Consider the following 23,623-nt stretch of genomic DNA (forward strand, 5'->3'; position numbering starts at 1 on the left):
GAAATGTGCTCCTTCTATCTGAGGTCTGATGCAATTATTGCGCCTCAATATTTGCATTTTAGATGTAAAGACATGCAATGAGGAATGACTGATTATTGATCGAATACGCAAAACTTTTCTTCTTTAATAGCCCGACAGAGTTTAATAGAACCTAACCGCAAGCGTAGTACAGCCGTTTCAAAACGTGACGCGACTCGGCAACGTGCATGGCTGTGCAAGTATACCTTTCGTCGATCTAGCGCCCAAACTACATACCTGCACTACTCTGTTTTTTTGCCGTACAGCGATGAAAAAAACTACTAATCACCAATTAAAGCCTCAACTTAGGCCCCTACTCGAACGAATACTGGCCGCGGCTAACTTGACAAGGAGGTAGCGGCTGGCAGCTCCACCAACCAGCCGCTTCTCAAACAAGGCCAATGGGAAGTTCGTGCAACCATTATTGCTTCGCTGTGAGCTGCTGAGACGCGCCTATGGTCGTCCGGTAAAACGAAAACACAGGCATCGCGAGGCGTCGTGGAGAAGCTGGGAGGTAGGACATTGCGAAATTAATTCATCCATCAGTAACACCAGAAAAGCTATAAACGCTACTGCAAACTGTTTCATTTCAGCAGATTCAGGCAGGGGCAAACATTTGTTACAACTTTTGTTGCTTACATACTTTTTGAAAGATTAGGAGGCTTACGGCGTTTATCCGAGTCCGGTACTTACCCGCAGTTCACTTGCCCTGGTTCACGGGAAAGTTTAATCCAGTGCTCTCACACGTGCACAGAATGCGCGCGATTTTTCTGACTGCCCATTCTGAGTGACAGCCGACAGAAACTGGAATTTGCGCTTTGGGCAGCGCAGAAAGGCGAAACGTACGCGGCAGCGTGGAGCAGCAGAGGTATTCGCACACTCGAACAGAGCCCCGGCTTCGTCAGGCGCCTTTCGAGGGCAGGTTCGACCCATATACTCCCTTATAAGCTCGTATGCATCTTGCGCAGGAAGCTTGATACAGGCTTTTACTATCGGAAAACCGCTGTGCGACATCTTTGTTTTATACAGCTTTGTTGCTGTCGTTTCGACGGGACACACCGCCGACTGAACCCCGGGTAGCGGAAGGAGTGGGCAGGCGACAGAAGGAAATGGGAAGTGAGAAGACAAAAAAAAAAAAAAAAGTCAGTTTCCTTTCGGTCTTCGGGTTTGTCGGCAGCGTGACTCACGAACGGATATAATTAGCAGATCGTGCCATTCTGAACGAGGCCCTGATGAGAGCACGCGCCCTGATAGCCCTGAACCGACAAGTGCGCGAAACGGTCGGCCAGTTCAGTTTGGGCGCCTTCTCGCGTGTTCACTACGCACACAAACAAAAAAACAAAAAGCCTGTGCGTTTTCGCCAATTTGTTGCCCGCATGGCGTCGTCCGCGGGAGCGCGATAAAACACCAAGGACGTACTGATCACGTACGCGCGTTTCAGAGAAAAGAGATCGAGCTTGTCTCAGTGGCCAAGGCGTTGTTCTGCTGAGCATGAGGACGCGCGTTCGTTTCCCGGCCGCAGCGGCCGCTTCTCTGATGGAAGCGAAAAGCAAAAACGCCCGTGTGTGCGAGATTTCAGGGCACGTTAAAAATCCCCAGGTGGTCAAAATTAATGCGGAGCCCTCCACTACGGCGCGCCTCATCCCCTGCGTTGCGCCGGCGCGTTAAATCAATCAATCAATCAATCAATCAATCAATCAATCAATCAATCAATCAATCAATCAATCAATCAATCAATCAATCAATCAATCCATCAATCAATCAATCAATCAATCAATCAATCAATCAATCAAGACCGAGCTTGTCACATAAACATCAGACACCAGGAAATAGGTGTGTTCTCCACTTGGCTCCAGGTGGACCAAAAATGACGCACAGAGGCCGCAGTGCCATGTTTGTTGTAAGGCCCAACACAGTCATGGGGAACCCATGCAACCTTTAAAGAAGGGTTATGCGGACGTCACAATACTGGGGGGGGGCGCAGAAAGAAGAAAAAAGAAAAAAATCCCAAGGATGTACTGACTGACAGCCGGTACCTTAGTGCACGCTCTGGACGAGCGGACGTAACTCGACCTTGCCGCGGTCATCGATTTCAAAAGCATATATACATGAAACCCGCTATGGTAGCTCAACTCTAGTTGGTGGGGAAAGCAAAACTAACGCGCTTCCTCTTACGACGTGAAAATACGTGAGCGCCACTTCTCTCGGAGTTATGTCGCCGAGTTACGTGGCTCAGTGTTGTGTCACCGAGTTTTGTGCTGATGAGTGTATAGTCGCGAGGCACGCAAGAACTCAACTGTAATTTATGAGCAGGCTTCACTGCAAAGCACAGCGCAGGAAAGCCAGCTTTTGAGAGAGCAAGCTTCATATATCCAGCTTACTTAAAGTGGGCCTCACTACTTCACACGAGTGCATTGAGGGGAAGGCATTTCTTAAGGGGATATATGATCACTCATACGAAAATATGAAGGCCCTCGAAACTTTCGTTTGGTTTTTATTACTTTTGCCGACAGCTTACGGCCACGTTGTTAGGTGACGCGATCTGGGGACGGCGTGTTTTTCGCTGAGCCAAAGCAACCGATGCTTACGCATTAAAGGCCAACTGCACTCAAAATTTCGACTTCTTGAAAACCCGATTTCCGTATAGTCTGCTTAAAAAGAAAGCAACATGCAAAATACAACAGCTGAAATACGCGCGTGGACGCCGCAAGCGGCCAGCAAAAATCGGCGATTTTGAAGCCGAAACCTAGGAGAGCGCGGCCATTGCAGTGACGTTGCAGCCGTCCAGCGAGCGGCCGGACGGTCACCAGTTCAGGAGAATAGAGAGTTTTAGCAGTACGTTCGTTACGTTCGTTACGTTCGTTACGTTGCTACCGGGTTCTTTCCGTAGAGTGAGACGGAAAACGTGTTTTAGCACTCCGTAGCGTCGTACCGTTCGTTCCGTGTGACGGCTGATTAGCCGAGTAGTTGCAAAAATCCACACGCTAAAAATACGTAAATAAACAACGCAGTTGCTCCTAAAGCATTGCAAATCTAAAATAAATCGCGCTCGGCCGGACGCATTGTGAGGCAGGGGCTGCGGTGGCGGCGACGGCACCAGAGCGAGCGCAGGTGACGACATGGTCGCGCGCCGTTCACGTGGAGGAATGGCCTTGGCCTTGCCCGATTGAAGCACTAGACACATGTACAATTGGTACACGCGATTCGTATGCGACTGATCGTTACGACTGTCACCACGACTAGTCGTACGCGTGAATTTGAGACACATGGCCCGATGCGGGTGTGCGATGCCTCGTCGGCGCCGCTCCGCCCACTGTTTTTGCACCATGGTCAACTACGACGATCGCTGAGCTGAATTTGTAGATTCCGCGGGTTTGTACGCAAGAAATGGATAAAGCAGGCAATCGTGAAGCGTTTTCTGCATCGGAAACCGTTTGCGCACACGCCGGTCGCGCCTGCCAGCTCGCCACACTTAGCGGCTCGAACCGGCGCAGACCACGGTAGCAACCGCTTGTCGCTGTTCTTCCGAATCAATCTGATCACTAAAACGAAGTTCCACCTGCGAGAAAGTAGGTGTTAGTGTGGTGAAAAATTGTGCTAGGGATTGTTCTCAGGGCTTATTTTAAAAGCGGCGATCAGATATATCTGCCGCGATGCAAGCATATGCTGACCGGCCGTGGATGCCGCGGCGCGCGGTGCGGCGAGCGACCGAGAGATGGCGATACCTGCCTCAGAAGCGTCGAAACAGGCTACGCAGATGTCTCGGTCACCGATCGCTCACGGCAGTTGTAGCTCAAATAAAGTTTCACATGCGAGAAAGGGGATGATAGTGAGGTGAAACGTTGTGTTACGGAGTGTCATTCGCAGTTGCACAGATAGCGGCGATCGCCAGGACGCTAAGCCTAAAGTTCTCAACACCCGAGCAAGCCGGTTGCGGGCTCCGGATACGCTAACACGGAAGCAGAGCGCCGGGATAGACGCCGGCCGCGTACGGAACAAATGGCGGAACAAATGGTCCCGGTAAACCCGGTAGTTTTAGCAGTACGTTCGTTACGTCGTTACGTAACGTTACGTTGCTACCGGGTTTACCGGGACCCGACTGCGCATGCGCCATTTGTTCCGTACGCGGCCGGCGTCTATCCCGGCGCTCTGCTTCCGTGTTACCGTATCCGGAGCCCGCAACCGGCTTGCTCGGGTGTTGAGAACTTTAGGCTTAGCGTCCTGGCGATCGCCGCTATCTGTGCAACTGCGAATGACACTCCGTAACACAACGTTTCACCTCACTATCATCCCCTTTCTCGCATGTGAAACTTTATTTGAGCTACAACTGCCGTGAGCGATCGGTGACCGAGACATCTGCGTAGCCTGTTTCGACGCTTCTGAGGCAGGTATCGCCATCTCTCGGTCGCTCGCCGCACCGCGCGCCGCGGCATCCACGGCCGGTCAGCATATGCTTGCATCGCGGCAGATATATCTGATCGCCGCTTTTAAAATAAGCCCTGAGAAAAATCCCTAGCACAATTTTTCACCACACTAACACCTACTTTCTCGCAGGTGGAACTTCGTTTTAGTGATCAGATTGATTCGGAAGAACAGCGACAAGCGGTTGCTACCGTGGTCTGCGCCGGTTCGAGCCGCTGAGTGTGGCGAGCTGGCAGGCGCGACCGGCGTGTGCGCGGACTGTTTCCGATGCAGAAAACGCTTCACGATTGCCTGCTTTATCTATTTCTTGCGTACAAACCCGCGGAATCTACAAATTCGGCTCAGCGATCGTCGTAGTTGACCATGGTGCAAAAACAGTGGGCGGAGCGGCGCCGACGAGGCATCGCACACCCGCATCGGGCCATGTGTCTCAAATTCACGCGTACGACTAGTCGTGGTGACAGTCGTAACGATCAGTCGCATACGAATCGCGTGTACCAATTGTACGTGTGTCTAGTGCTTCAATCGGGCAAGGCCAAGGCCATTCCTCCACGTGAACGGCGCGCGACCATGTCGTCAGCTGCGCTCGCTCTGGTGCCGTCGCCGCCACCGCAGCCCCTGCCTCACAATGCGTCCGGCCGAGCGCGATTTATTTTAGATTTGCAATGCTTTAGGGGCAACTGCGTTGTTTATTTACGTATTTTTAGCGTGTGGATTTTTGCAACTACTCGGCTAATCAGCCGTCACACGGAACGAACGGTACGACGCTACGGAGTGCTAAAACACGTTTTCCGTCTCACTCTACGGAAAGAACCCGGTGCGTACGCGCGCATGCGCAGTCGGGTCCCGGTAAACCAGGTAGCAACGTAACGAACGTAACGAACGTACTGCTAAAACTCTCTAATAGGGAGTTTTAGCAGTCCGTCCGTTCCGTCACGTACGTAGCTAGCGTGTTTACCGGGACCCGTCTGGGCACTTGGGCATTTGTCACGGTAGGGGATTAGTTCCGCGCGCCTGCCTTCGCCATGTCCGCGCCTCCTTGCCCTTCCTCCTCGCCCTTCCGCGCGCGCAGGCGCAGACCGGACCCGGTGAACCCGGTAACAACGTAACGAACGGAACGGACGGACTGCTAAAACTCTCTAATGTCTGCGCGCAAGCTGTACGCGCGCGCGGTGCAGCAGAGCTCGACCGGTTCTCCCGCTGCGTGGCTGGCCAGAGGACGAAGCCACCGTCGGCTGGAACGTCACAGGCGCGTCATGGCTGTTTACGCGATCCGCCGGCAGGTGCAGAGTGGTCTGCGGCGGAGCTTTTTTGAACGCTTCTGACTGATTAACGAGGCGTTTCACGGGGCTACCACTTGTGTCGCAGCTTATTTGGGGGTACTTACTACGCATTAAAAATAAATTTGGCCGAGGTGAAATTTGAGTGCAGTTGGCCTTTAAATGTAGTTGTGCGCACCGTTCTGACTTTGATCCAAGACCAGGAAAGGCAAATTACGAGTATCATTCACAACAGCCCTCCACCACGCCCAGCCCATTACAATTACGCGACATACTGTAGTTGAAAAAATTAAAGCCCTTCCCCTCAACGTGAAAGCTGTCGGAAGTGCAGAGCAGTGATTCGCCATAATGGGCTGTGCCGTTATCCGCTCTCTGCTAGCACCCAATGCAATTCGAATTTCTCGCCTTCGCAGTGCTCGCGCGCCCTCTGCCTGAAACTGCGTCAGCCGAAGTTCTGTTCTTTTTAAAGACGATAGTCCTTTTTTTTTTCCTTTATAGCCCATCTCGGACAGCAACACAAGGTACCAGGTACAATGACAAAGAAAAAAATCACAGTAATGCCGCCATGCCCCCCAGGGCCGGTGTTGTCAGTTAAAATTCCCTAAGCGTAGTCAGGGGTTCAATTTTAGACAACCACTCTGGCGGAGAGTTCTTCGCTCTCTGAACTTCAACAAACTGTGACACACTTTCCCTAAAATACTGTCTCGTTGGTCGCGCGTCGACATCGCAATGCAGCCAAGCCATGCGAGAACGCCAAATGCTGTGCAGACCTAACAACATGACACTGCCAAATGGTACACCATCCTCTCTATCAATGCACAAAAAACGAATACCGTGTGGACTAAGTGGAAAATCTTTCTGGAGTGACCGTTGGAGGACATCCCAAAGGAACACTGCAGCCCAACAATGAAGAAATACATGCTCCACAGTTTCGGGTTGTTTGCAAATGGGGCAGTCGGTTCCCCATGGAGCCGAGAGCAGTCTTTCTTGGGCTACTTAAACCCAGAAATTTTGGTCTTTCTGTACCTGGAATCAGCCACGCGGCCAAAGTAAAATACTTACTGCGCAATAGTCTTATATACTCACAGCCAACAGTAAACGTCTAAGCCCGGTTTATATGTTCATACTTGTCAACTTTGTTGAACAAGAACAAGACATTGCGCAAATATAAGACAGGAAATTAGTACACAAGGGATATTTACAGTGTTCCTTTATTAAAAAATCCCTAGATGCTCGGTTTTTCGATAGCAAATGATATTCTACATGTACTGCAGAACAACGCGTACCGCCTGCTGTTGCCCGCGCCACCTCCGGGCGGCATATGAGAAATCACGCGGCAACAGCAAAGAAAGATTCCACTAGCTAGGTTTCACGTTCTGCTTCGAACGCACGTGGAGCACGGCCACGCGGTTCTATAAACCTTGAAGTCGGCTGCCTGTATTCACGCGCGTCTCCGCCGTACTGCAGCGCTGGCATCGAGAAACCCCGCCTGTAGCAGTGGAACGCGGTAAATTCAAATCGCCTTGAGGAAACCTTTAGTGTGTTTATCAAATTGGGATGAGCGCGACGGTACAGGAACAGCATGAGAGGTGAGCGGGAAAGCGAAGGGGGGCATTTCCTTGGCAAATGTCTACAAAGACTATCGTCTTTTGTCGACATTTGCAACGAAAGGAGCAGATACGCGGCCAATTTTTTGTGCTTGCTTTTCCTCCCGCACGCGCCGGCGTTGCACTGCCACTTTTTTTTTTTTCGCTTACTATTGCAAAAACCAACCCAACGAGCGTTCCTAACTAAATGAACGCGAGCGCTGCCGTTTATTTGGGTATATTTTGCTTCAAATGTACCTGAAGTTTTCTTTGCGCTAAACAACGGGGAGATGCATGACAAACGCCAGCGGTTCACAAGTTTCGAACACTTATGACTATATAAACCGCTTGGCTTTCAAAGCCTCTGGGTTACGCCGCGACGACAGCCGCTACAACGGAACGCCGTGTAGCGAGCGAGCTACGGCGACAAGGCGAGCCTCTAAAGTGTTCTGCACTTAAAAGCGTACGCTCCGCCAAGAGATGCGGAAAATGACAGCGTCCGTAATTCAATAAGCAAAGAAAAGAAGCGCAAACTACTCAAGCACCGCGCATAACGAAAAAAACGCATTCAGCCTAATTTCAAATGCGCCATCGACGGGTTCACTGATCTTCACTGTTACGAACACTGAAAGAAAAAAGAATGTGCCCGTTAACGTGAAACTCCAACGAACTAAAACAAGCTGAAGCCATCGCAATAAAGAAAGGGAGTTAAAATTTACCCTGAATGCGAAATAGCGTCGCATCGTACAATAAACGTCCGCTGATTGCTATATAAAGTATCCCCGAGAACAAAGGCTCAGCGTAACTCCCCGGCATAAGGTGAGCACAGTTAGAAAGCGACCGCTAGCGCTCGAGGCAGCTAGTCTCTACTCTGACGCGGTGTGTGCGGCGAATGCGCACTTCCCGAGGTGCTCGTCGCAAGGGGGAGAAGCACCCCAAGCGCCTCGCGACAGCTGGCCGGCTTCTGTTTACGAAGGACGCTGCCCGCGGTTTACTGGTAAACGCAACTGTCCATTGAAGCTGAGCACGGGTGGAGCCGATAGCGGCAAAATAAACGAACTGTGCCGAGTTTAGGTTCAACTGCGCTGGCGCTCCCACGGCACGTATGGGCGAGCGCACCCTGCGTGCCCCTGGCAAGGCTTCTTTTTCCACTCATTCTCCGATTAGTCGGGACTGGGCGGCTCATGACCGATGCGATGTCAATTCTGCGCCTGGGAGCTTCTTTAAAAAGGCGGTCGTACAATAATACTAAATCCTGCACTTTTTATGTCATTAATTTATTTGGGATTTAAGGGGACCCTGCAACACTTTCTTCAACTTTTTTATAAACCCAAAATGCACAGTGAACAAGCGCATTCAGTACTTAGAATACGGGATCGCAAAGAACCTCGGACATCCGCCGCGGTGGCTCAGTGGCTAAGGCGTTTCTGCGCTGCACGAGGTCGCGGGTTCGATTCCCGGCCGCGGCAGCCACTTTTATGATGGAGGCGAAAAGCAAGAACGCCCGTGTGTACGAGATTTCGGCGCACGTTAAAGATCCCCGGGTGGTCAAAATTAATCCGGGGCCCTCCACTACGGCGCGCCTCATCGCCTGCGTTGCGTCGGCGCGTTAAACCCTACAGTCACTCAAATCAAAGAACCTCGGACAAAAATTACTGCTCTACGCCCATCAGATAGCGCACAAACTTGCCCAAGAGATTTTTCTCTTTATCTCGGTCGGAGCATTGTTTGCCCGCTTGAGTGGGGTCACTTCGGCTATATCGCGGCTATTGGCCGGCTTCGTTTCAGCCGCAGCAATACACGCACTCGGTGGCCACTGTAAAGGAGAGTACAACGAATGCAAAGCAGAAACTGGAAGGCGTATCGGCTCGACGACCTAAGTCACGCCGCGCCGCTCTGTGCTGGCGATAACTGTACAGCTTTCGCACTGCTTCCAGGTACAGCCGGTAAAACGCTTGTCTATAACAGCGATTTCAACTTCAACCAGCTACATCCGAAAACTGCCGAAACATACTCGTTCCAAACATGTCGGAGGCAAAAGCAAAGGGCTAAGACTTCAGAATTCCGCAGTAGTTTTATTCAAATCCCTCTCCGGCGGGGCAGGATAGGGCTGAGAGTACGAACGCTGTGTTATAGACAAGCCTTTTACCGGCTGTACATATAAAAGAGTGCAAGCGTTTACCGACAGCCACACCTGGGCTTCGCCGTTTAGGGAAGGGGTGGCTAAATCACACTCCTAAAACACACGCACTCATTATTCTAGGGCAACACCACGTGCCAGGTTCTCTATGGGGTGGCACAAATACATTTCTTGCTCGGCTTTTTCACAAATCGGCGGGTGCATAAAGTTGCGATGGGACAACCAACGCACCAGTGAGCGAAAACTGCTCTCCATTTTTTTTTTCTCGAATAACCAGGTTTTCGTTGAACAGAAAGAGGCAAGAATTGCGATCTTCCTGAGAAACTTCGGCGGGAAACACGGTGCGGTTTAAACAGCCACACGTTCAAAGAACCACCGCCTTCTGTATTTTACAGGAGGCGATGCAAAGAACACATAATAGTGCTCCAACACTGCATATGCGAAAACCTGTGCGCACAGAGCAAACAGCCGATGTCGCGCAACAATGAGCACGTAAGATTTTCTAGTCAAAAGTTCACAACAAAAAAAAAATTTAAAGGCGACCAAGGACAAAGAAACGCAAATTCACTTTGCTTTACATCCACTACATCGTCACACTGCTTTGTGGTTGTGCGAGAGGTAGAAAACGAAAGCTCACGGAGCGAGCTTTCAAATGCCGTCAATAAGTGGAACATTCCGTCAAATGCTAGAACGGAGTTACAAGGCTTTATCTCTGCAGGTGCCGTCGGGCTATGCGACCGTAACCGAATGAAAACAGCTCGTAAACGAGCTTTATGGTCGATTTTCGGGAATAGATTCATTATGACGCAAAATACTCTGTGGCCAATCAACCCCCTTTTCATAACGAAGTCAACAACAACAAAAAAATATTCCCGAAACTCTCAAGTGGCAACTGTCGGAAAATGCGTAAGCATACACCGCTATGCTTTACACAGAGTCGATTCGAAGTGTGCTTCACTACTATACAGAAATGCATTGCTGGAAAGACAGTTTTCTATGGGCCGTATAAGCAGCTTGATGCCAAAGAAAGCTGTCTTGGGGCATTTATTAAGCACGCCATTCTTCAAAGTCGGCTTCACTGCTAAGCGTTCTTCGGCACGCGGGATTGAACCGAGGCTGCGCTGTTTTCGCGCCAGGAATCATACCACTGCACCATAATTGCACTCCAGCCTTCTCAGCAACACGGCTGATTTTTTTCTCCACTTTAGTTTAATTTCGCGCTTATCACGTAAAGGCAAGCTTAACAAAATTATGCTCTACAAAGCGCTGTAAAATAGCCCAATCGTGACGTTTAACGGCCGCTACGGAAATGCGAAACCCTTCATTCGCGTGAAATGCTTTTAGCGGAAACATTGCGCGCAGTGCCAAGCAACCGCGAATTTTCAAAAAGAAATGCGAGACCGTCGAGCCCAGGCTGGCAGAACCCATGTGGTACGTTCGTTCCTAATGCGTGGCAACCTAACCTGTAGCGCGGTAACCAGACCCAAATTAAAGACGGTTCAGACGTTAGAAGCACCTTGTTCCTTTCGGTGTATTCCGCAAATGGGCAGCACATGCTGCCCATTTCACGCATTAAAGCAAATAATGTCAGTCAGGAAGACTAGTGGGGTCAGCCTCGGCTGCTTTTGCTCGTGACCACGATCGCCGGTTGCTTCGCCAGCTTTCCAGCGGCGACAGGCGAGCGCGATGACGCTGGCGCCGGAAACCACGGCGCGCGAAAACAGAGGCCGAAGGCCGCACAGTATTGTTGACGAGCTCAGAGTAGAGGGAAAGCCCACGTGGCACACTTCTCGTACCGTTCTTCCAAGAAGCCCGTGACGGCGTTCGTGGAATAAGCCACAAATGTAGAAGCGACATTATGAGCGCATATCCAATGCAAGCAACGTCCCCGAAGAAAAAAAAAAAAAAAAAAGACAGAGTACAGTGCAGCCTGAAACTGGCTGCGGTTGCCCTGCAGAACCTGTTCCCAAAAGGCCACCCAAACAAGTGACGTCACCTTCCGACATCACCCTCCCCCGGCGATCGTCAAGGTCAAGTGCGTAGGACGCCCCAGCTGTTTGGCGTTGTCCGGCTTCTCTTCCCATGCACCCGTCCCCGCGGCAGAAACAGAGGCCGCCGTAATAAAATACGAGGGAAGGAATTGGAGCGAGCCTCAGGCGGGCGCAAAGGGCCCCTTGTTGCCCTCTGCTCTTCCTCTTCAGCACCAAACCCCCCAAACACTTTCGAGCTATGGGAGGCAGCTCTGACCAGCTCCAACACTGGGGTTCAGAGGGACTTGGTCCTTCGAAGAGACCGGGGCCCTGGACGGAGGGACCCGCCCGTAGCCAAACCTACATCACTCTTTACAAAAAATCTCTCTCTCTCTCTCTCTCTCTCTCTCTCTCTCTCTCTCTCTCTCTCTCTCTCTCTCTCTCTCTCTCTCTCTCTCTCTCTCTCTCTCTCTCTCTCTCTCTCTCTCCTACGATTTCCTATACTGGCCGTACATTGCCTTCCAGCGTTTACTTGCTCTTGAATAATATATATTTTTTTACTTATGGTTGCCGAGATTACTGATTACTTCTGCACACGCTCAATACGAAGTATAACGACCACGCTCTTCGTGGAGGAACTGGCTATCATCCACGTGAATTTGCTACGACAAATTGAACTTCCATACCAATGTCGTTAAATAAAAACGCATAAATGTATAGAACTAAACTCCAGAGCAATCTCGTATGCGCACGCCTTCATTCGACGTTATTACTGTGATCCCAATAAAAGTCGGAAGATTTAACAAGGCTGCGCCTAGACCGAAGTTTTCATTCCAGCGAAAGTATGTTTCAGCTGCTAATTTGCCAACTTTTAACCCCCCGCGCTGGGTCAGTGACTAAAGCATCGTGCTAATAAGCCCGAAGGCGCCGGTTAAGACCCCAGTCACGACAGCTGTTTTTCTGGTGAGGTGAAAAGCGAAAACGCCCCTGTGTCGAGATTTCGTCGCATGTATAAAGGCCCCGGGTGGTAGGAATTAATCCGGAGCCTTTCACTACGGCGCGTCTCATAGCCTAGGTGCACCTCCAGCGCGTAAAACCCCAAGAATTTCACTTTTCAAACTTTTTTGTTCTTTCTCTGCGAGACAGACGAAAACAACTGTTTCACGGGGCACTACTACCTGTAAGAACAAGCGAATTCAACTAAACGCTGCAAAGTGGCGATGCATCGCATACATCGCCGCGAACACGCAGCACAGATGTTCACCTATGTATATAGTGCCAAAGTGTTAGGAAAGAATGCGGACCCGAGGGCGAACCCGCGAGAGTGATAAAGCGGCCACGTGTAACAAATATAATAAACAATCACATACATTTTACGCATTACACGCTAACATAAAGCCGGCGAGTTAAGCCTGAGAAGCAGCAATTCATACTGCACCGTGTCATAACCGCCGAGTTATCAACGCTGACATGGTCAGCGTATCAGCATTGTAACCCTGCCATGATGACACGAGTGACACTATCCCCCGTATTCTGAATCCCTCCTCAAATCGATCCCCCAGTCGAGAAGCTTCTTTGAAAATGGTTTTCGCACGTAAAAGCATTGCAGTATCCTCCACTCATCCGAGCCGAGGAAACACACGGAGTGGAGGACAGACTCGGAAAACGGCCACATGCCCCGTTTAACACACTTCCTGCAGCTTCGGGAAACCTACAACGGGAATCCGCCAATGGGGAGAGCGCCGCGCACTCCAGCCGATGCGGGCAGCAAATTCCCCGCCAACAATGGCCTCTCGCAAGGGACACGGCCAGGGCGTCCGCGAACACCGAATCGATACAAAAGGCCGTCGCGCACAGAATGACAAACGTCACGCTAGTGGTGAGACAGCGCGCATCCCCCGGTCGCCGTCTAATGCAGCAGCAGCAGCGGCAGAGGTCGAAGGGAGGCGCGGAACCGAGCACTCCACGGCTCGCTGACGGGGGGACGCTGTTCCCACAGAAGGAAGTGCTCACGTTTTTCTAGACGGTGTTGCCTTTGCGCCCACCAGAGGAAAGCAGACGACGCCCCTTGGGAACCTTGTTTCTTGTTACCCGGCCAACGAAATTCTTAAAATAAATTTTAAATGCCAGAACACAAGCTCGGGTGAAAGGCGTATCGTATAGCTCGAATCGAGTGGAACAAGTCGACTTCGGGTGTACATGTAATGCGGAGAACTAACAAACAAACGGGACAGCCGCCAGGGTAACGGAGTTATACCTTCTGAGAAACGGGACGGCACCAGTCACTGACAATTATCTCAATGGAGGGACGGAATCAGAAATTTCGGAGGTAACGAATGGACTCGGGCGGCGCAGTACAGGAGCGGTTAAAGATATCTAGGAAAAAAAACTTCGTGCTGCAGCGGAGATGATGGTGATAAGACGATGACGACGGTGATGATGATTGCATGATGCAAAAAAAAAAAAAAACACTAGCCAAACACACAAAACACAAGTTAGCCTGAATGGGAGTTTCTTGGCTGGAATACGTCTTTTAAACTCCTCACGACAGGCGGCCTGCTCCCACGTTTGGTAGTATGATGGTGGAAAAACTGCCAGTTTACACCGGGGGCCACAAGCCGTCGTAAATAAGCGCATTTACCACGGTTGTACCTCTTCACAAAACGCAGTATCTGGCTGTGATTACTGCGTTTGTCCTAATGGGAGTATTAAAAACTCCCACGCCGCCTCCATTTCCTTCTCCTCCTCCTTCACCCCTTCCTCCTCTACGCGTCCTTACAAAATGGCTGCCAGTTGGTGTCGTGTGTCGTGTGAGCTCCAGCGTCCCAGCGTCCCCGAAAATTTATTGCCAGTGTGAACTTGCGGCCGGACGAATGGATGTGAAGTGCTTCCCAACAACCGAAGCTCGTTGCGAACATTGTGGAACCAGCCTGGATTGACGTGCGACGGACTGCAACGTCGCCTCCGTGTCACCGACTTTCGAGCCGACGGTATACGCCAGCCAGCCGGCGCGAGGCCTAAATGCAGTGATCGCTGAGAGTGGCTCGTTAAAAACAACGTGGTTGTGCCTCTGCGAGGTGGTTGAAGGTAAGATTTTCACGTTTTTTATTGTACGCAACATTTTGGGAGACTTGTGCCCCTTCTAGCGTCAAATAAACTCAACGTGTTTCCCGCGCCACTGCACGGGAGATTCTCCGCCACTGGAGGTGAGCGTTGTGCGTGAAAGACGGCACCATGCCCGGAACGTCATTGGGGAGGCCGAACGGTGTGAAAGCAATGCGTATTTGCGCGGGTCTCGAGCGGAACACTCACTCATTCACACTCGCAAGCAGAATGAAAACTGTCCGAACTGTGGACGGCTGTTAGGTGTTTTTGTTAGGCTGTGTCTGTGGCTTACTGGCAAGCGAGGGTGAAGTTGGCCGGTCAAACGTCGCAGGGCGGCCGCTTTTATTGAGAAGTAGGTGTGGTGCCAGCCGCGCCTGCTACGAGGAGGGTGACTGCCGCGTGCCGCCGGCGATTAATTGCTTTCACTGGACAGGGAGAAGGTCGGGGCCCCGTGGGAGCTCTCCGTACGCTAGGCGCGTGTAACTATAACCAGCAAACTCCATTCGAGGGAACATTCTGTAGAGTCGACAGACGACTGCTTATTTTATTTTTTTTTTTGAAGGGGGGCACGCGCAGGTGTCACACCGACCGAAATTTTTCCTTAAATTTCGGTGAGGGGAGAGAGGGGCAGTGCGGGGGGTAAAACTTGAAGCTCGTTCCCAGAACACTACAGGCAAGGAAAAGAGGGAAAGGAAGCATTTTGATAAGTTGGTCGCCACAAGGGTCGCGCACCTTTTTGAACAGCAGAACACTTCGTTTTGACGAACAAGTGAGCGCAGGTGTCTCGGACAGAAGTGCAATTTTGCGTAGGTTTAAACAAACATTCAGACATTACGGAAAGTTGGACATAAGAGTGACAAGTTCAGCGTCTTTACAGTGTCGTTTCTTTTTTTCTTTTTTTTTCAGGTCAGATGCACAATATGCTTATGTATTTGTTACCGCAGATTTAAAGCGTTTTGCTATCGCCCTAATCAATGTGCTGTTGTGGCTTCCAGAAGAACGTGCCAGGGGGTGCGGCAACGTCAGCGTTTGGGAGGCAGGTGCAAGCAAACAGCGCACCGACGACATGCTGACCTCATTGTTTGTAAATGGCTTAAATTTTTTTCGTTGAGATCTAGGAGTGTTGTAGTAGATAAAGTTCTTACCAAGATACCTTGTGTTCTCGATGTAGGTGTTTTGTTGATTCAGTGTTTTTATTGTCTTATTAACGTGTTCACACGTGTATCGTATTCATGTAATTTTTATGCAATAAATTGACTGTGCAGAAAACAAACTTTTCACGTTTCGCCATTCAACGTTTGAAGCGGAAAAAGACTAGAAATTACGTGATCACCAACGAAAAATAAAAATGCGGCCTGTGCCCTTATTAAGAACTCCCAAATGCAGTAATAAATTCAACTGCAGCGCATATATATGAAGCGCACAAAAACACACACAAAAAAAACCTCGAATGCGCCCCCTGAAAACTCCCAGTTGGAGGAAACAATACACTCCCAATGGTACCCCTGTAAACTCCCATTGTAGTGGCAGTAAAATGAAACTCCCATATGCTACTGAAAAAACTGCCGAAATAATGGGAGTAAGGCGAAACTCCCATTGGAAGGAGTTTTGAAAACTCCGAATTGGTACTGAGTTATGACACAAGCCATTTACTCCCATTCCGGCTTATTTGTGTTCTGTGTGAAGGAATTAATACGCAGCAGTAGAGAACTACGTATTAATTTGTACACCCGCTGTTCTTCAACCTGTGCCGAAATCTCCTACACACAAGCGCTTTCCATTTTTGCCGTTATCACAAAAACAGCAGCCATGACCGCGAATCCAACCTACGACCCCGTGCTCAGCACCATCCCTTTAGCCACTAAGCCCCTTCTACCGCGACGCTAGAAGAGAAGTGTTCCACGATGCTGACACGTACGGAAAGTGAACTCTCGCAATGCTGCCACAATGCGCGAAAATACTGTTCAATGACTTAGGAACAAGTGCCAAATTTTACGGCCATTCTGCCATATCACCAACTTAAGTAGTACATTGTGTAGTATAATTACGCAGATAGTATATATTAAAAAAAAACACACACACACACAGCCAGCCAGTTCTGTAGCGCTTTCAGACCGCCGACAGCTGCCTATCCTCCGTCCCACCCAGTTTCAATCTTTTTTTTCTGCTTTTTTTGCGTCAAGCGCCCGCGAATATATCTGAATCACGCGTGAAGGAGGACTCTGTGCGTCGGCAACTCCGCGTTACAAGCGTGGGTGCGCAAGGAAACCACGCTGCTCAAAATGCGCCGGCCGCGTGGTCTTCGTGCGGCCGAAGAAGAATGTGAGGGCGCTCAAGTTTGACTTAAAGCTACACGTCAGCCATGCATGCGCATTCTTTTTACCCCCCCCCCCCCCCCCCCCTCCAACTTCCGCAGAGAGAAAATGCAGAGAATACATGGAAGGGGAAATGCGTGCGCGAAGTGGGAAATGGCTTACGTGGCTTTGTTAAAACGAAGCCATGTCAGACGAGAGCGGAAACCGCTCCCCACAAGACGCACAATGCGCTTTTGCGTTCATCCTGCCGCGAACCATGCTGACTTCTGTGTTTTGTTTTTCGCGACTCGGGGTGAGAACAGCGTGGCGAAGTTCGCGAACCATTGCTCAACAGTGATACACAAAGCGGGACCACATACGCGCCACAACGCTTGCCCTTTATACCAGTTCGAGCAGTATTCTGGAGAATAAGACACGGCGCTGTGCGTGCGTCCTTACTCCCCATGCGTTTCCCTCAAGAACCAGCCATTTTAGGCGTTCTAACCAGCAATGTGTAGCTTCCAACTGAAATTACCCACGGAAAACTGGCGCGCTGTTCTATTTCGTCATTACGACTTCAAGCAAGTTCAACATTCGCTATTATAACGACTTCAAGCGAGTTCACGTTGCCTCGGGCCTGCTCTGGCAGACAGGTGAAAAAAAAAAAAAAAAAAGAAGATGCAAGTAAATTGCACTTATTCATCGATCACAACCCAGCGGCGACGATGAAAAATCTCTTTGGGCGACCAATACTAGCGGGCAATTTAAATTGCCCATGTCCCCATCTGCGTTTTCGCCGCCGCCACAATTTTTGTGCTGCCACATGAGGGGCGTAGCTGCGTCAGCGCACACGCAGCGAAGGTGAATTATGATCGCCAGGTTCTCCAGCTCCGCTAATGAGGCCGCCGTGGCGTAGCAGCCCCGCAAAAATGAGCTCCCGCACTCACCTCTGTCGGCTGTGTACACTGCAGGCCACTGTGCGGGAGCCCGTTGCCGGCTTGCCTTGCCCGGGCCGCTGTGAGCCAGCCCACGCTGGAGCTGTGCGCTGGAAAGAGAAGGGAACACAGTGACCACCAAGGGAAGAAAATGAACGCCGCCATATATATATATGACAGAAATAATGGTTGGCAGTCAAGAAAAACCTCGAAAACCAAAGGGGAGAATGTGGTAGGTCATTGAAATAGATCAAGAATTTGGAAAGACAGAAAGAAAGTGGAGGAAAAAATCGCACCAGACCGGTATTCTGGAAGTCGTGGGTTCGGATCCCACCCGGCGGGCATTTTTCCCTCCCCTTTCTTTCTGTCTTTCCAAATTTTTGATCTGTTTCAATGACCTACCACATTCTCCCCTTTGGTTTCCGAGTTTTTTTTTTTACTGCCAATCATTATTTCTGTTTTATTTCAACGAGACCCTCATTTCCTATTCTGACTCGCTAATATTATATATATATATATATATATATATATATATATATATATATATATATATATATATATATATATATATATATATATATATATATATAGATATATATATATATATATATATTATATATATAGATAGATAGAGAGAGAGAGAGAGAGAGAGAGAGAGAGAGAGAGAGAGAGAGAGAGAGAGAGAGAGAGAGAGAGAACAATAAAACTTGGAAGATGGTAAATAACACAAGAAAAGAAAACTTCGAACAATTACGGTAGCGACCACGATTGCCAACGTTTCAGCAAGAGACTTGCCTTCGTCACGGCAAACACTCGCCTGGCTGGTGTGTGTGTGTGTATATATATATATATATATATATATATATATATATATATATATATATATATATATATATATATATATAAATTAGTGTCGAACGCGAATCGAATAAAGCAATAACGGTTCACGACAAAACTGCTCGACCATCCGTTGTTCATAACGTCGGGTCAACGCACTATCACCTTCGAGTTCGAGATCTCTCGCGCACTTGTTCCCCTTCGGTCAACCCCTACAATATCAAGGTTGTTTCATGGCCACGACAGCGGGAAAAGGATGCACGCGCCTATTGCAATGGTACGTTTCTGCTAGTTGAGAGAAGGGCAATGTATACCACCCTAGGCAGCATTCAAGCGGAATGACCGTCCACTCTGCCCTAATTACCTCGCTACGACTGCCCACGAGCAATGAGGTCGCAGTGCACTGCGTAAAGGCGAATGCCCTCATCGCAAATGTGCTTACTTGGCGCGTTTCACAATTCGCTTAAGAGGCCGCACAAAGTGCAGATACTTCCTAAGCGGAGCCCGTCGGAATGGCTAAACCGTTGGCTGCTGATTACGAGGACGCGGGTTCGATCGCCTCTCCCGGCGGCCGTTTTCCGAATGGAGACGACAAAGGAAGACGTCCGTGTGACGAGATTTCGAAGCGTGATAGAGATCCCTGAGTTGCCTAATTTATGCCGCGGCACCCCAATATGCGTTGCGTCTTATAGCACGCCAATATTTTTTAACAAGTTGCTTTCATTGGGAAAAAAGAGAAAAGGTCATCAACGCGGTTTTAAATTGCTCCGAGCAAAGTTCATACACGGACACTTTTTCCTCTTTTTCGCTGTTGTCAACCACCGAATAAGCGAAAAACAAAAGATTATATTTTGCTCCTGCCATCCTTTCCTTGGCTGACTTTCACATAACCAAATCGGGCGCCGTGGTGCCTGGTGGAGGAGGAGGAATAAACGTCCCTATGAAGCAGTTCGCATTGTGGAAGAGTCCTTCCTCCAGGACCCATTGAGACCGTCCGGCTTCTTGTGTTCGCTGCACCAGCCAAAGCTGGTCGTCAGGGTCCGAGCTGGACAGTGCTCTCTCCAAGTGCTCAGGGGAGGGGAACAACCACCCGCTTTTCAAGACGCGTAGAAGCGACAAATTCGAGTTCTTTTTAACCTAGCCAAATAGTGGTAATAGATATGGCCCAGGAAACTGTTAAGGTCATGGTACGGACTTTCTACTTCTGCAAGATTGGATTGGATTGGAAAAACATTTATTGTGCCTGCGGTTGAAGTCCAAGTTAAGACTTCAGACTTGGCCAGTGTCGTCCTCGCTGTCGCCACCAGGGTTAGAGGCCCCTCGCCCGTTACCGGGCTGCGAAGTCTCCTGCCTGGCCAACGCCACGATGACCCGCTGGACGGCCTCGAGTTGGAGGTCTTGGTTGTTAGATCGCTTAGCCTCTTCAAAGGCGGGTGGAAGTCTTCCTGATGTAGAATCTTCTGGGAAGTTCAGACAGTCCCAGACGATGTGCTCAAGAGTCCCGGGGGCGTTGCGACACACCCTGCACGTACCTGCAAAAGCTGCATGCCTGACCTCGCAAACGCTAGGTATTTCGTCTCCGAAAAAAAGAAAGCAGCGCTAAAGTAGATGACACGCGCAAAAAGCAAAAAGGCAGGTCGTGCGGCACTTACGTACCCATTCGCCCCGCGCTCAGTCTTTCTGTCTTTTAGAGCAAACCTTTGTATGCTTCACAGATAGCGGCCAGAGTACGGCAAAGCACACTACAGGAAAGGCAACTTTACAAAAGCGCCTCAAGAAAAAAAAAAGCACTTCCCGTGGTCGGAATCGAACCTGTTGACGTCTATCCGATTGCGCCTCCAACCGTCTATCTCCAACCGTCTATCACAACCGCCTACCACAGGGATCACAACCTCCAACCGCCTACCACAGCGATCACAAGGTCATAGTGTGGAACTGTCGTCGATACAAGTGAGAACGTTTAAATGAGAGAAAACTTTTCGATTCAATAAAGGCGATCTCTTAGTTGCGTGTCTTCGTTCAGCTTAACGATTAAGTACTACCCTGAGCGATCACTCTACTACATTCATTCTTGCTTTGACTTCGGCACTTCGCCATTTCAATCGCACGCAAGAAGGCTTCGCGTGTCAACCACCGTCGTCGTTAGACGGAGCGGTGTCTGAATCTTTTCAGCGGTTTCATTGTTTTAACAGTGATTTTTTTTCGGTGATGCACTGCTACTGACTAGACCCATGTCGCCACTGCAGCTCGTTCCGGAGTACTGCTGTCAACAAATTAAAGAGCGCCTCCCCAATAAATATTCATGCCGCGCTTCACACGTCCAATTACCCTTTCAGTTTGTAAATTCGTAATTGCTACTTGAATTTCTCATTACAGCGGAAGTCACGATATGGCATGCAGGTGTCAGGCGGCAGAACGGAGTCTTATTTACAGTGATGCACACATCAGTGACAGCTATCTTGAAATCCACTCGATCCTCTGATCAGAGCAACATTATGCAGCGACTGAGCGTTAAGCAAAGCTTTAAACAAAATTTTGGCCTAGCCTCTGCAACAGGTGACCGCGAACAAGTTATGCTTGGTGACAAAAGAAACGAATTCACAGGCAGCATTCACGCGGCCGCTGTAAGATTTTCCCCCTTCCATCTTCGTCTCCCTTCTTCACCACCAGGGCATTCACGTCCCCTTCAGACAATACAGCCGTTCTCTTTCTCTAAACTCCAGCGGATTAATATGCAGGGTGGTGGGAAATTCCATGGAGAGGATTACTATTTCAAAAAAAAAAAAAAAAAAAGAAACGGAAAAAAAGATACAGTGCGACCGACAACTGGCTCGACTTAAAGAGGTATAGCTTGCGCAAACAGTGGCTTATTGCTTCGAATCGCATTCCAAGGGAGGACTAAATTGCTTCGCACGATTTTCCGAGACTCGAAACCGCCACAGTAGGGAAGACTTCCTGCGCTGTAGAAGTTGACAGGCTATTTGACGCGCTTGGTGCGCGTTGGCAAACAAAACAGCGAAACTCAGTAATAATACTTTCTGAACTCTACTAGTTCTCGTGCAAGAAAGCAGGCTGTTTCACGAGAAGAAACAGGGTATTGGGTTTTGGCTTGCAGTTGCCTCGGACATGGACGTTGTTTTCACCAGAAAAAAATAAGAAGCACAAAAAACTTTCACATTTTACGCCAAACAACGACATCAGTGATGTTATAGAGGAAATAACACCAACTCGCGCACTTATGTTTCTTGGCCGTGGTTTTCGTCGTGGGCCGCCTGTCGCATCAAATAGCCCTTGTGGCCATATCATGGCGACATAACGGTTCGCATCGCATGAAAACTTTCTGAGCGGTGAAAACTTTCCGCCACTGCTCGCACGCCATATGTTGCGGCAGCGCCTTACGATCCCGGGATTTCAGTGGGCGCCTCAAGGTGACGTTGCAGAATTTTTCTCTCGCGCCGATTTTGTGCTCACGGTCAACGCCGACGCCAACGCCGGCTTCCCTGCGACGTGAAAGAGGGGGAAGGGGCGTTAACGCAACACGTTCACGCACGAAATAACTTTTTGGCTCTTTATACGAGTGCGCATCAGGCTGCCACAGGGTAGTGAATAATTTAACCCGGCCAGTTGCCGCCGATTGCTAGCAATCAGCCCAGCTCGGTGACCGCAGAGGTAAGCTCGCGTGGTCAGCGGCGGGCGCCTCATTTTGTCGCACTGGCCCTGCGGGAAGACAGATAATCGCCCCGCGCCGCCCCCCGAGGCAGCCACGGTGCCTGACCCGTAATGGACGCGGTGTAAGCGTCTCGGGCTCGGCCACCACGATCATCATTGACCGCCCCCCGGCTGTGGCCTGGGATTTCTAACGCATCGCGGACTTAATTACCCAGGCAAGGAGAACCGTGGGGCCAGGGTCGTTGGAAATTAGGTTTTAATTCGCCAAGTACCAGAATGTTCCGTCACACCTCGTTTCCGCAATTAACACATGCACGGATGAACGCAGCTCACTTATTCCCTTGCGTACGGATGAAAACTTAAAACCAACAAATAGAAATAAATAAATAAATAAATATATAAATATATAAATAAACAAATAAATAAATAAATGTAATAAATAAATAAATAAATAAACGTTCTTGGGGCCAAGGATGGTCTTTCATATAATGATAAGCAAAAAAAAGCCCAAAATGCTGCGATTACAATGTCCACCAAGAGATACTTGGCCATCAATTAAAAATGTCTGCAGAAATTCAGAGAATTGTCTACTAATGTGTAGCATTCTTATGCCGCGTGTCTAAAGTGTGAGTTCTTCAAAGGCAAAATGTTTGGTTTTTCAAAATTATGTTCGACCAATTATCTCCACTTACGCTATTATAACGATTGAAGGTGTTTCTTCCGCCAAATCTGCATTTTGGTGGAAATGCAGAGCGTTAGGCGGTTCGCCATTCTCGCTATTTCTTTTCTATTTTTATTATTTTTTTCGTATTTTTAAAATTCTGTTCGACCAGTTATCTCAATTTACACTATTATAACGATTAAAATCATGCACCCCTCTGTCTAACGACGACGATGGTTAAACGCGAAGCTTCGTCGTAACGGATTTTTTTAGTTGTAGTCTGAGCTTTACAAGTCGAAATGAAGGAATCGGACGGATGCTGGCTTCACAACGCGAGGAGGACCCAGGTTCGATTCCGGCCACGGGGAATGTCCCTCTTTCTTCTTTCACTTCATTCACGATCATTCGCCCTCATCGTCAAAGAAATTTGGCTTTCCTGCAGGGCCATCAGCGAGAACACTAATGCTACTTCCGCAAAATCTGCATTTTTGTGGAAATGAAGGGCGTTACATGGTCCTGGCTGTGGGGGCACTCGGCAAAGAATGCTACGCGTTAAAAAATGGGCATGTGTTTAGCTTTACTAGTCACCCTAAGCATGTACAATCGAGGACAAAAACCTGTGCGACGCGGTTTCAGCTACCAAGGTGCATCACTTTTGAATAAAAGCTGGCTGCGCGTTCCACCTTCAGGAAATGGAAAGATGTCA

General features: G+C 49.4%; 1 protein-coding gene across 2 annotated transcripts in view; it reads right to left on the reverse strand.

Annotated features, from left to right (window-relative positions):
* LOC144140195 (phosphatidylcholine:ceramide cholinephosphotransferase 2-like) overlaps positions 1-23,623 on the reverse strand; it is a 301,789-nt gene that overhangs the window by 104,892 nt on the left and 173,274 nt on the right. For both annotated transcript variants that reach the window (XM_077672287.1, XM_077672288.1), the window contains exon 3: positions 17,763-17,860. The gene's annotated coding sequence lies outside the window, so the exon portion shown is untranslated. The remainder of the gene's footprint in view (positions 1-17,762; positions 17,861-23,623) is intronic.

The sequence above is a fragment of the Haemaphysalis longicornis genome, unplaced genomic scaffold (genome assembly GCF_048455015.1).
Source record: "Haemaphysalis longicornis isolate Haplotype H1 unplaced genomic scaffold, Haemaphysalis longicornis Haplotype H1 scaffold_1, whole genome shotgun sequence".
NCBI classification, from domain to species: domain Eukaryota; kingdom Metazoa; phylum Arthropoda; class Arachnida; order Ixodida; family Ixodidae; genus Haemaphysalis; species Haemaphysalis longicornis.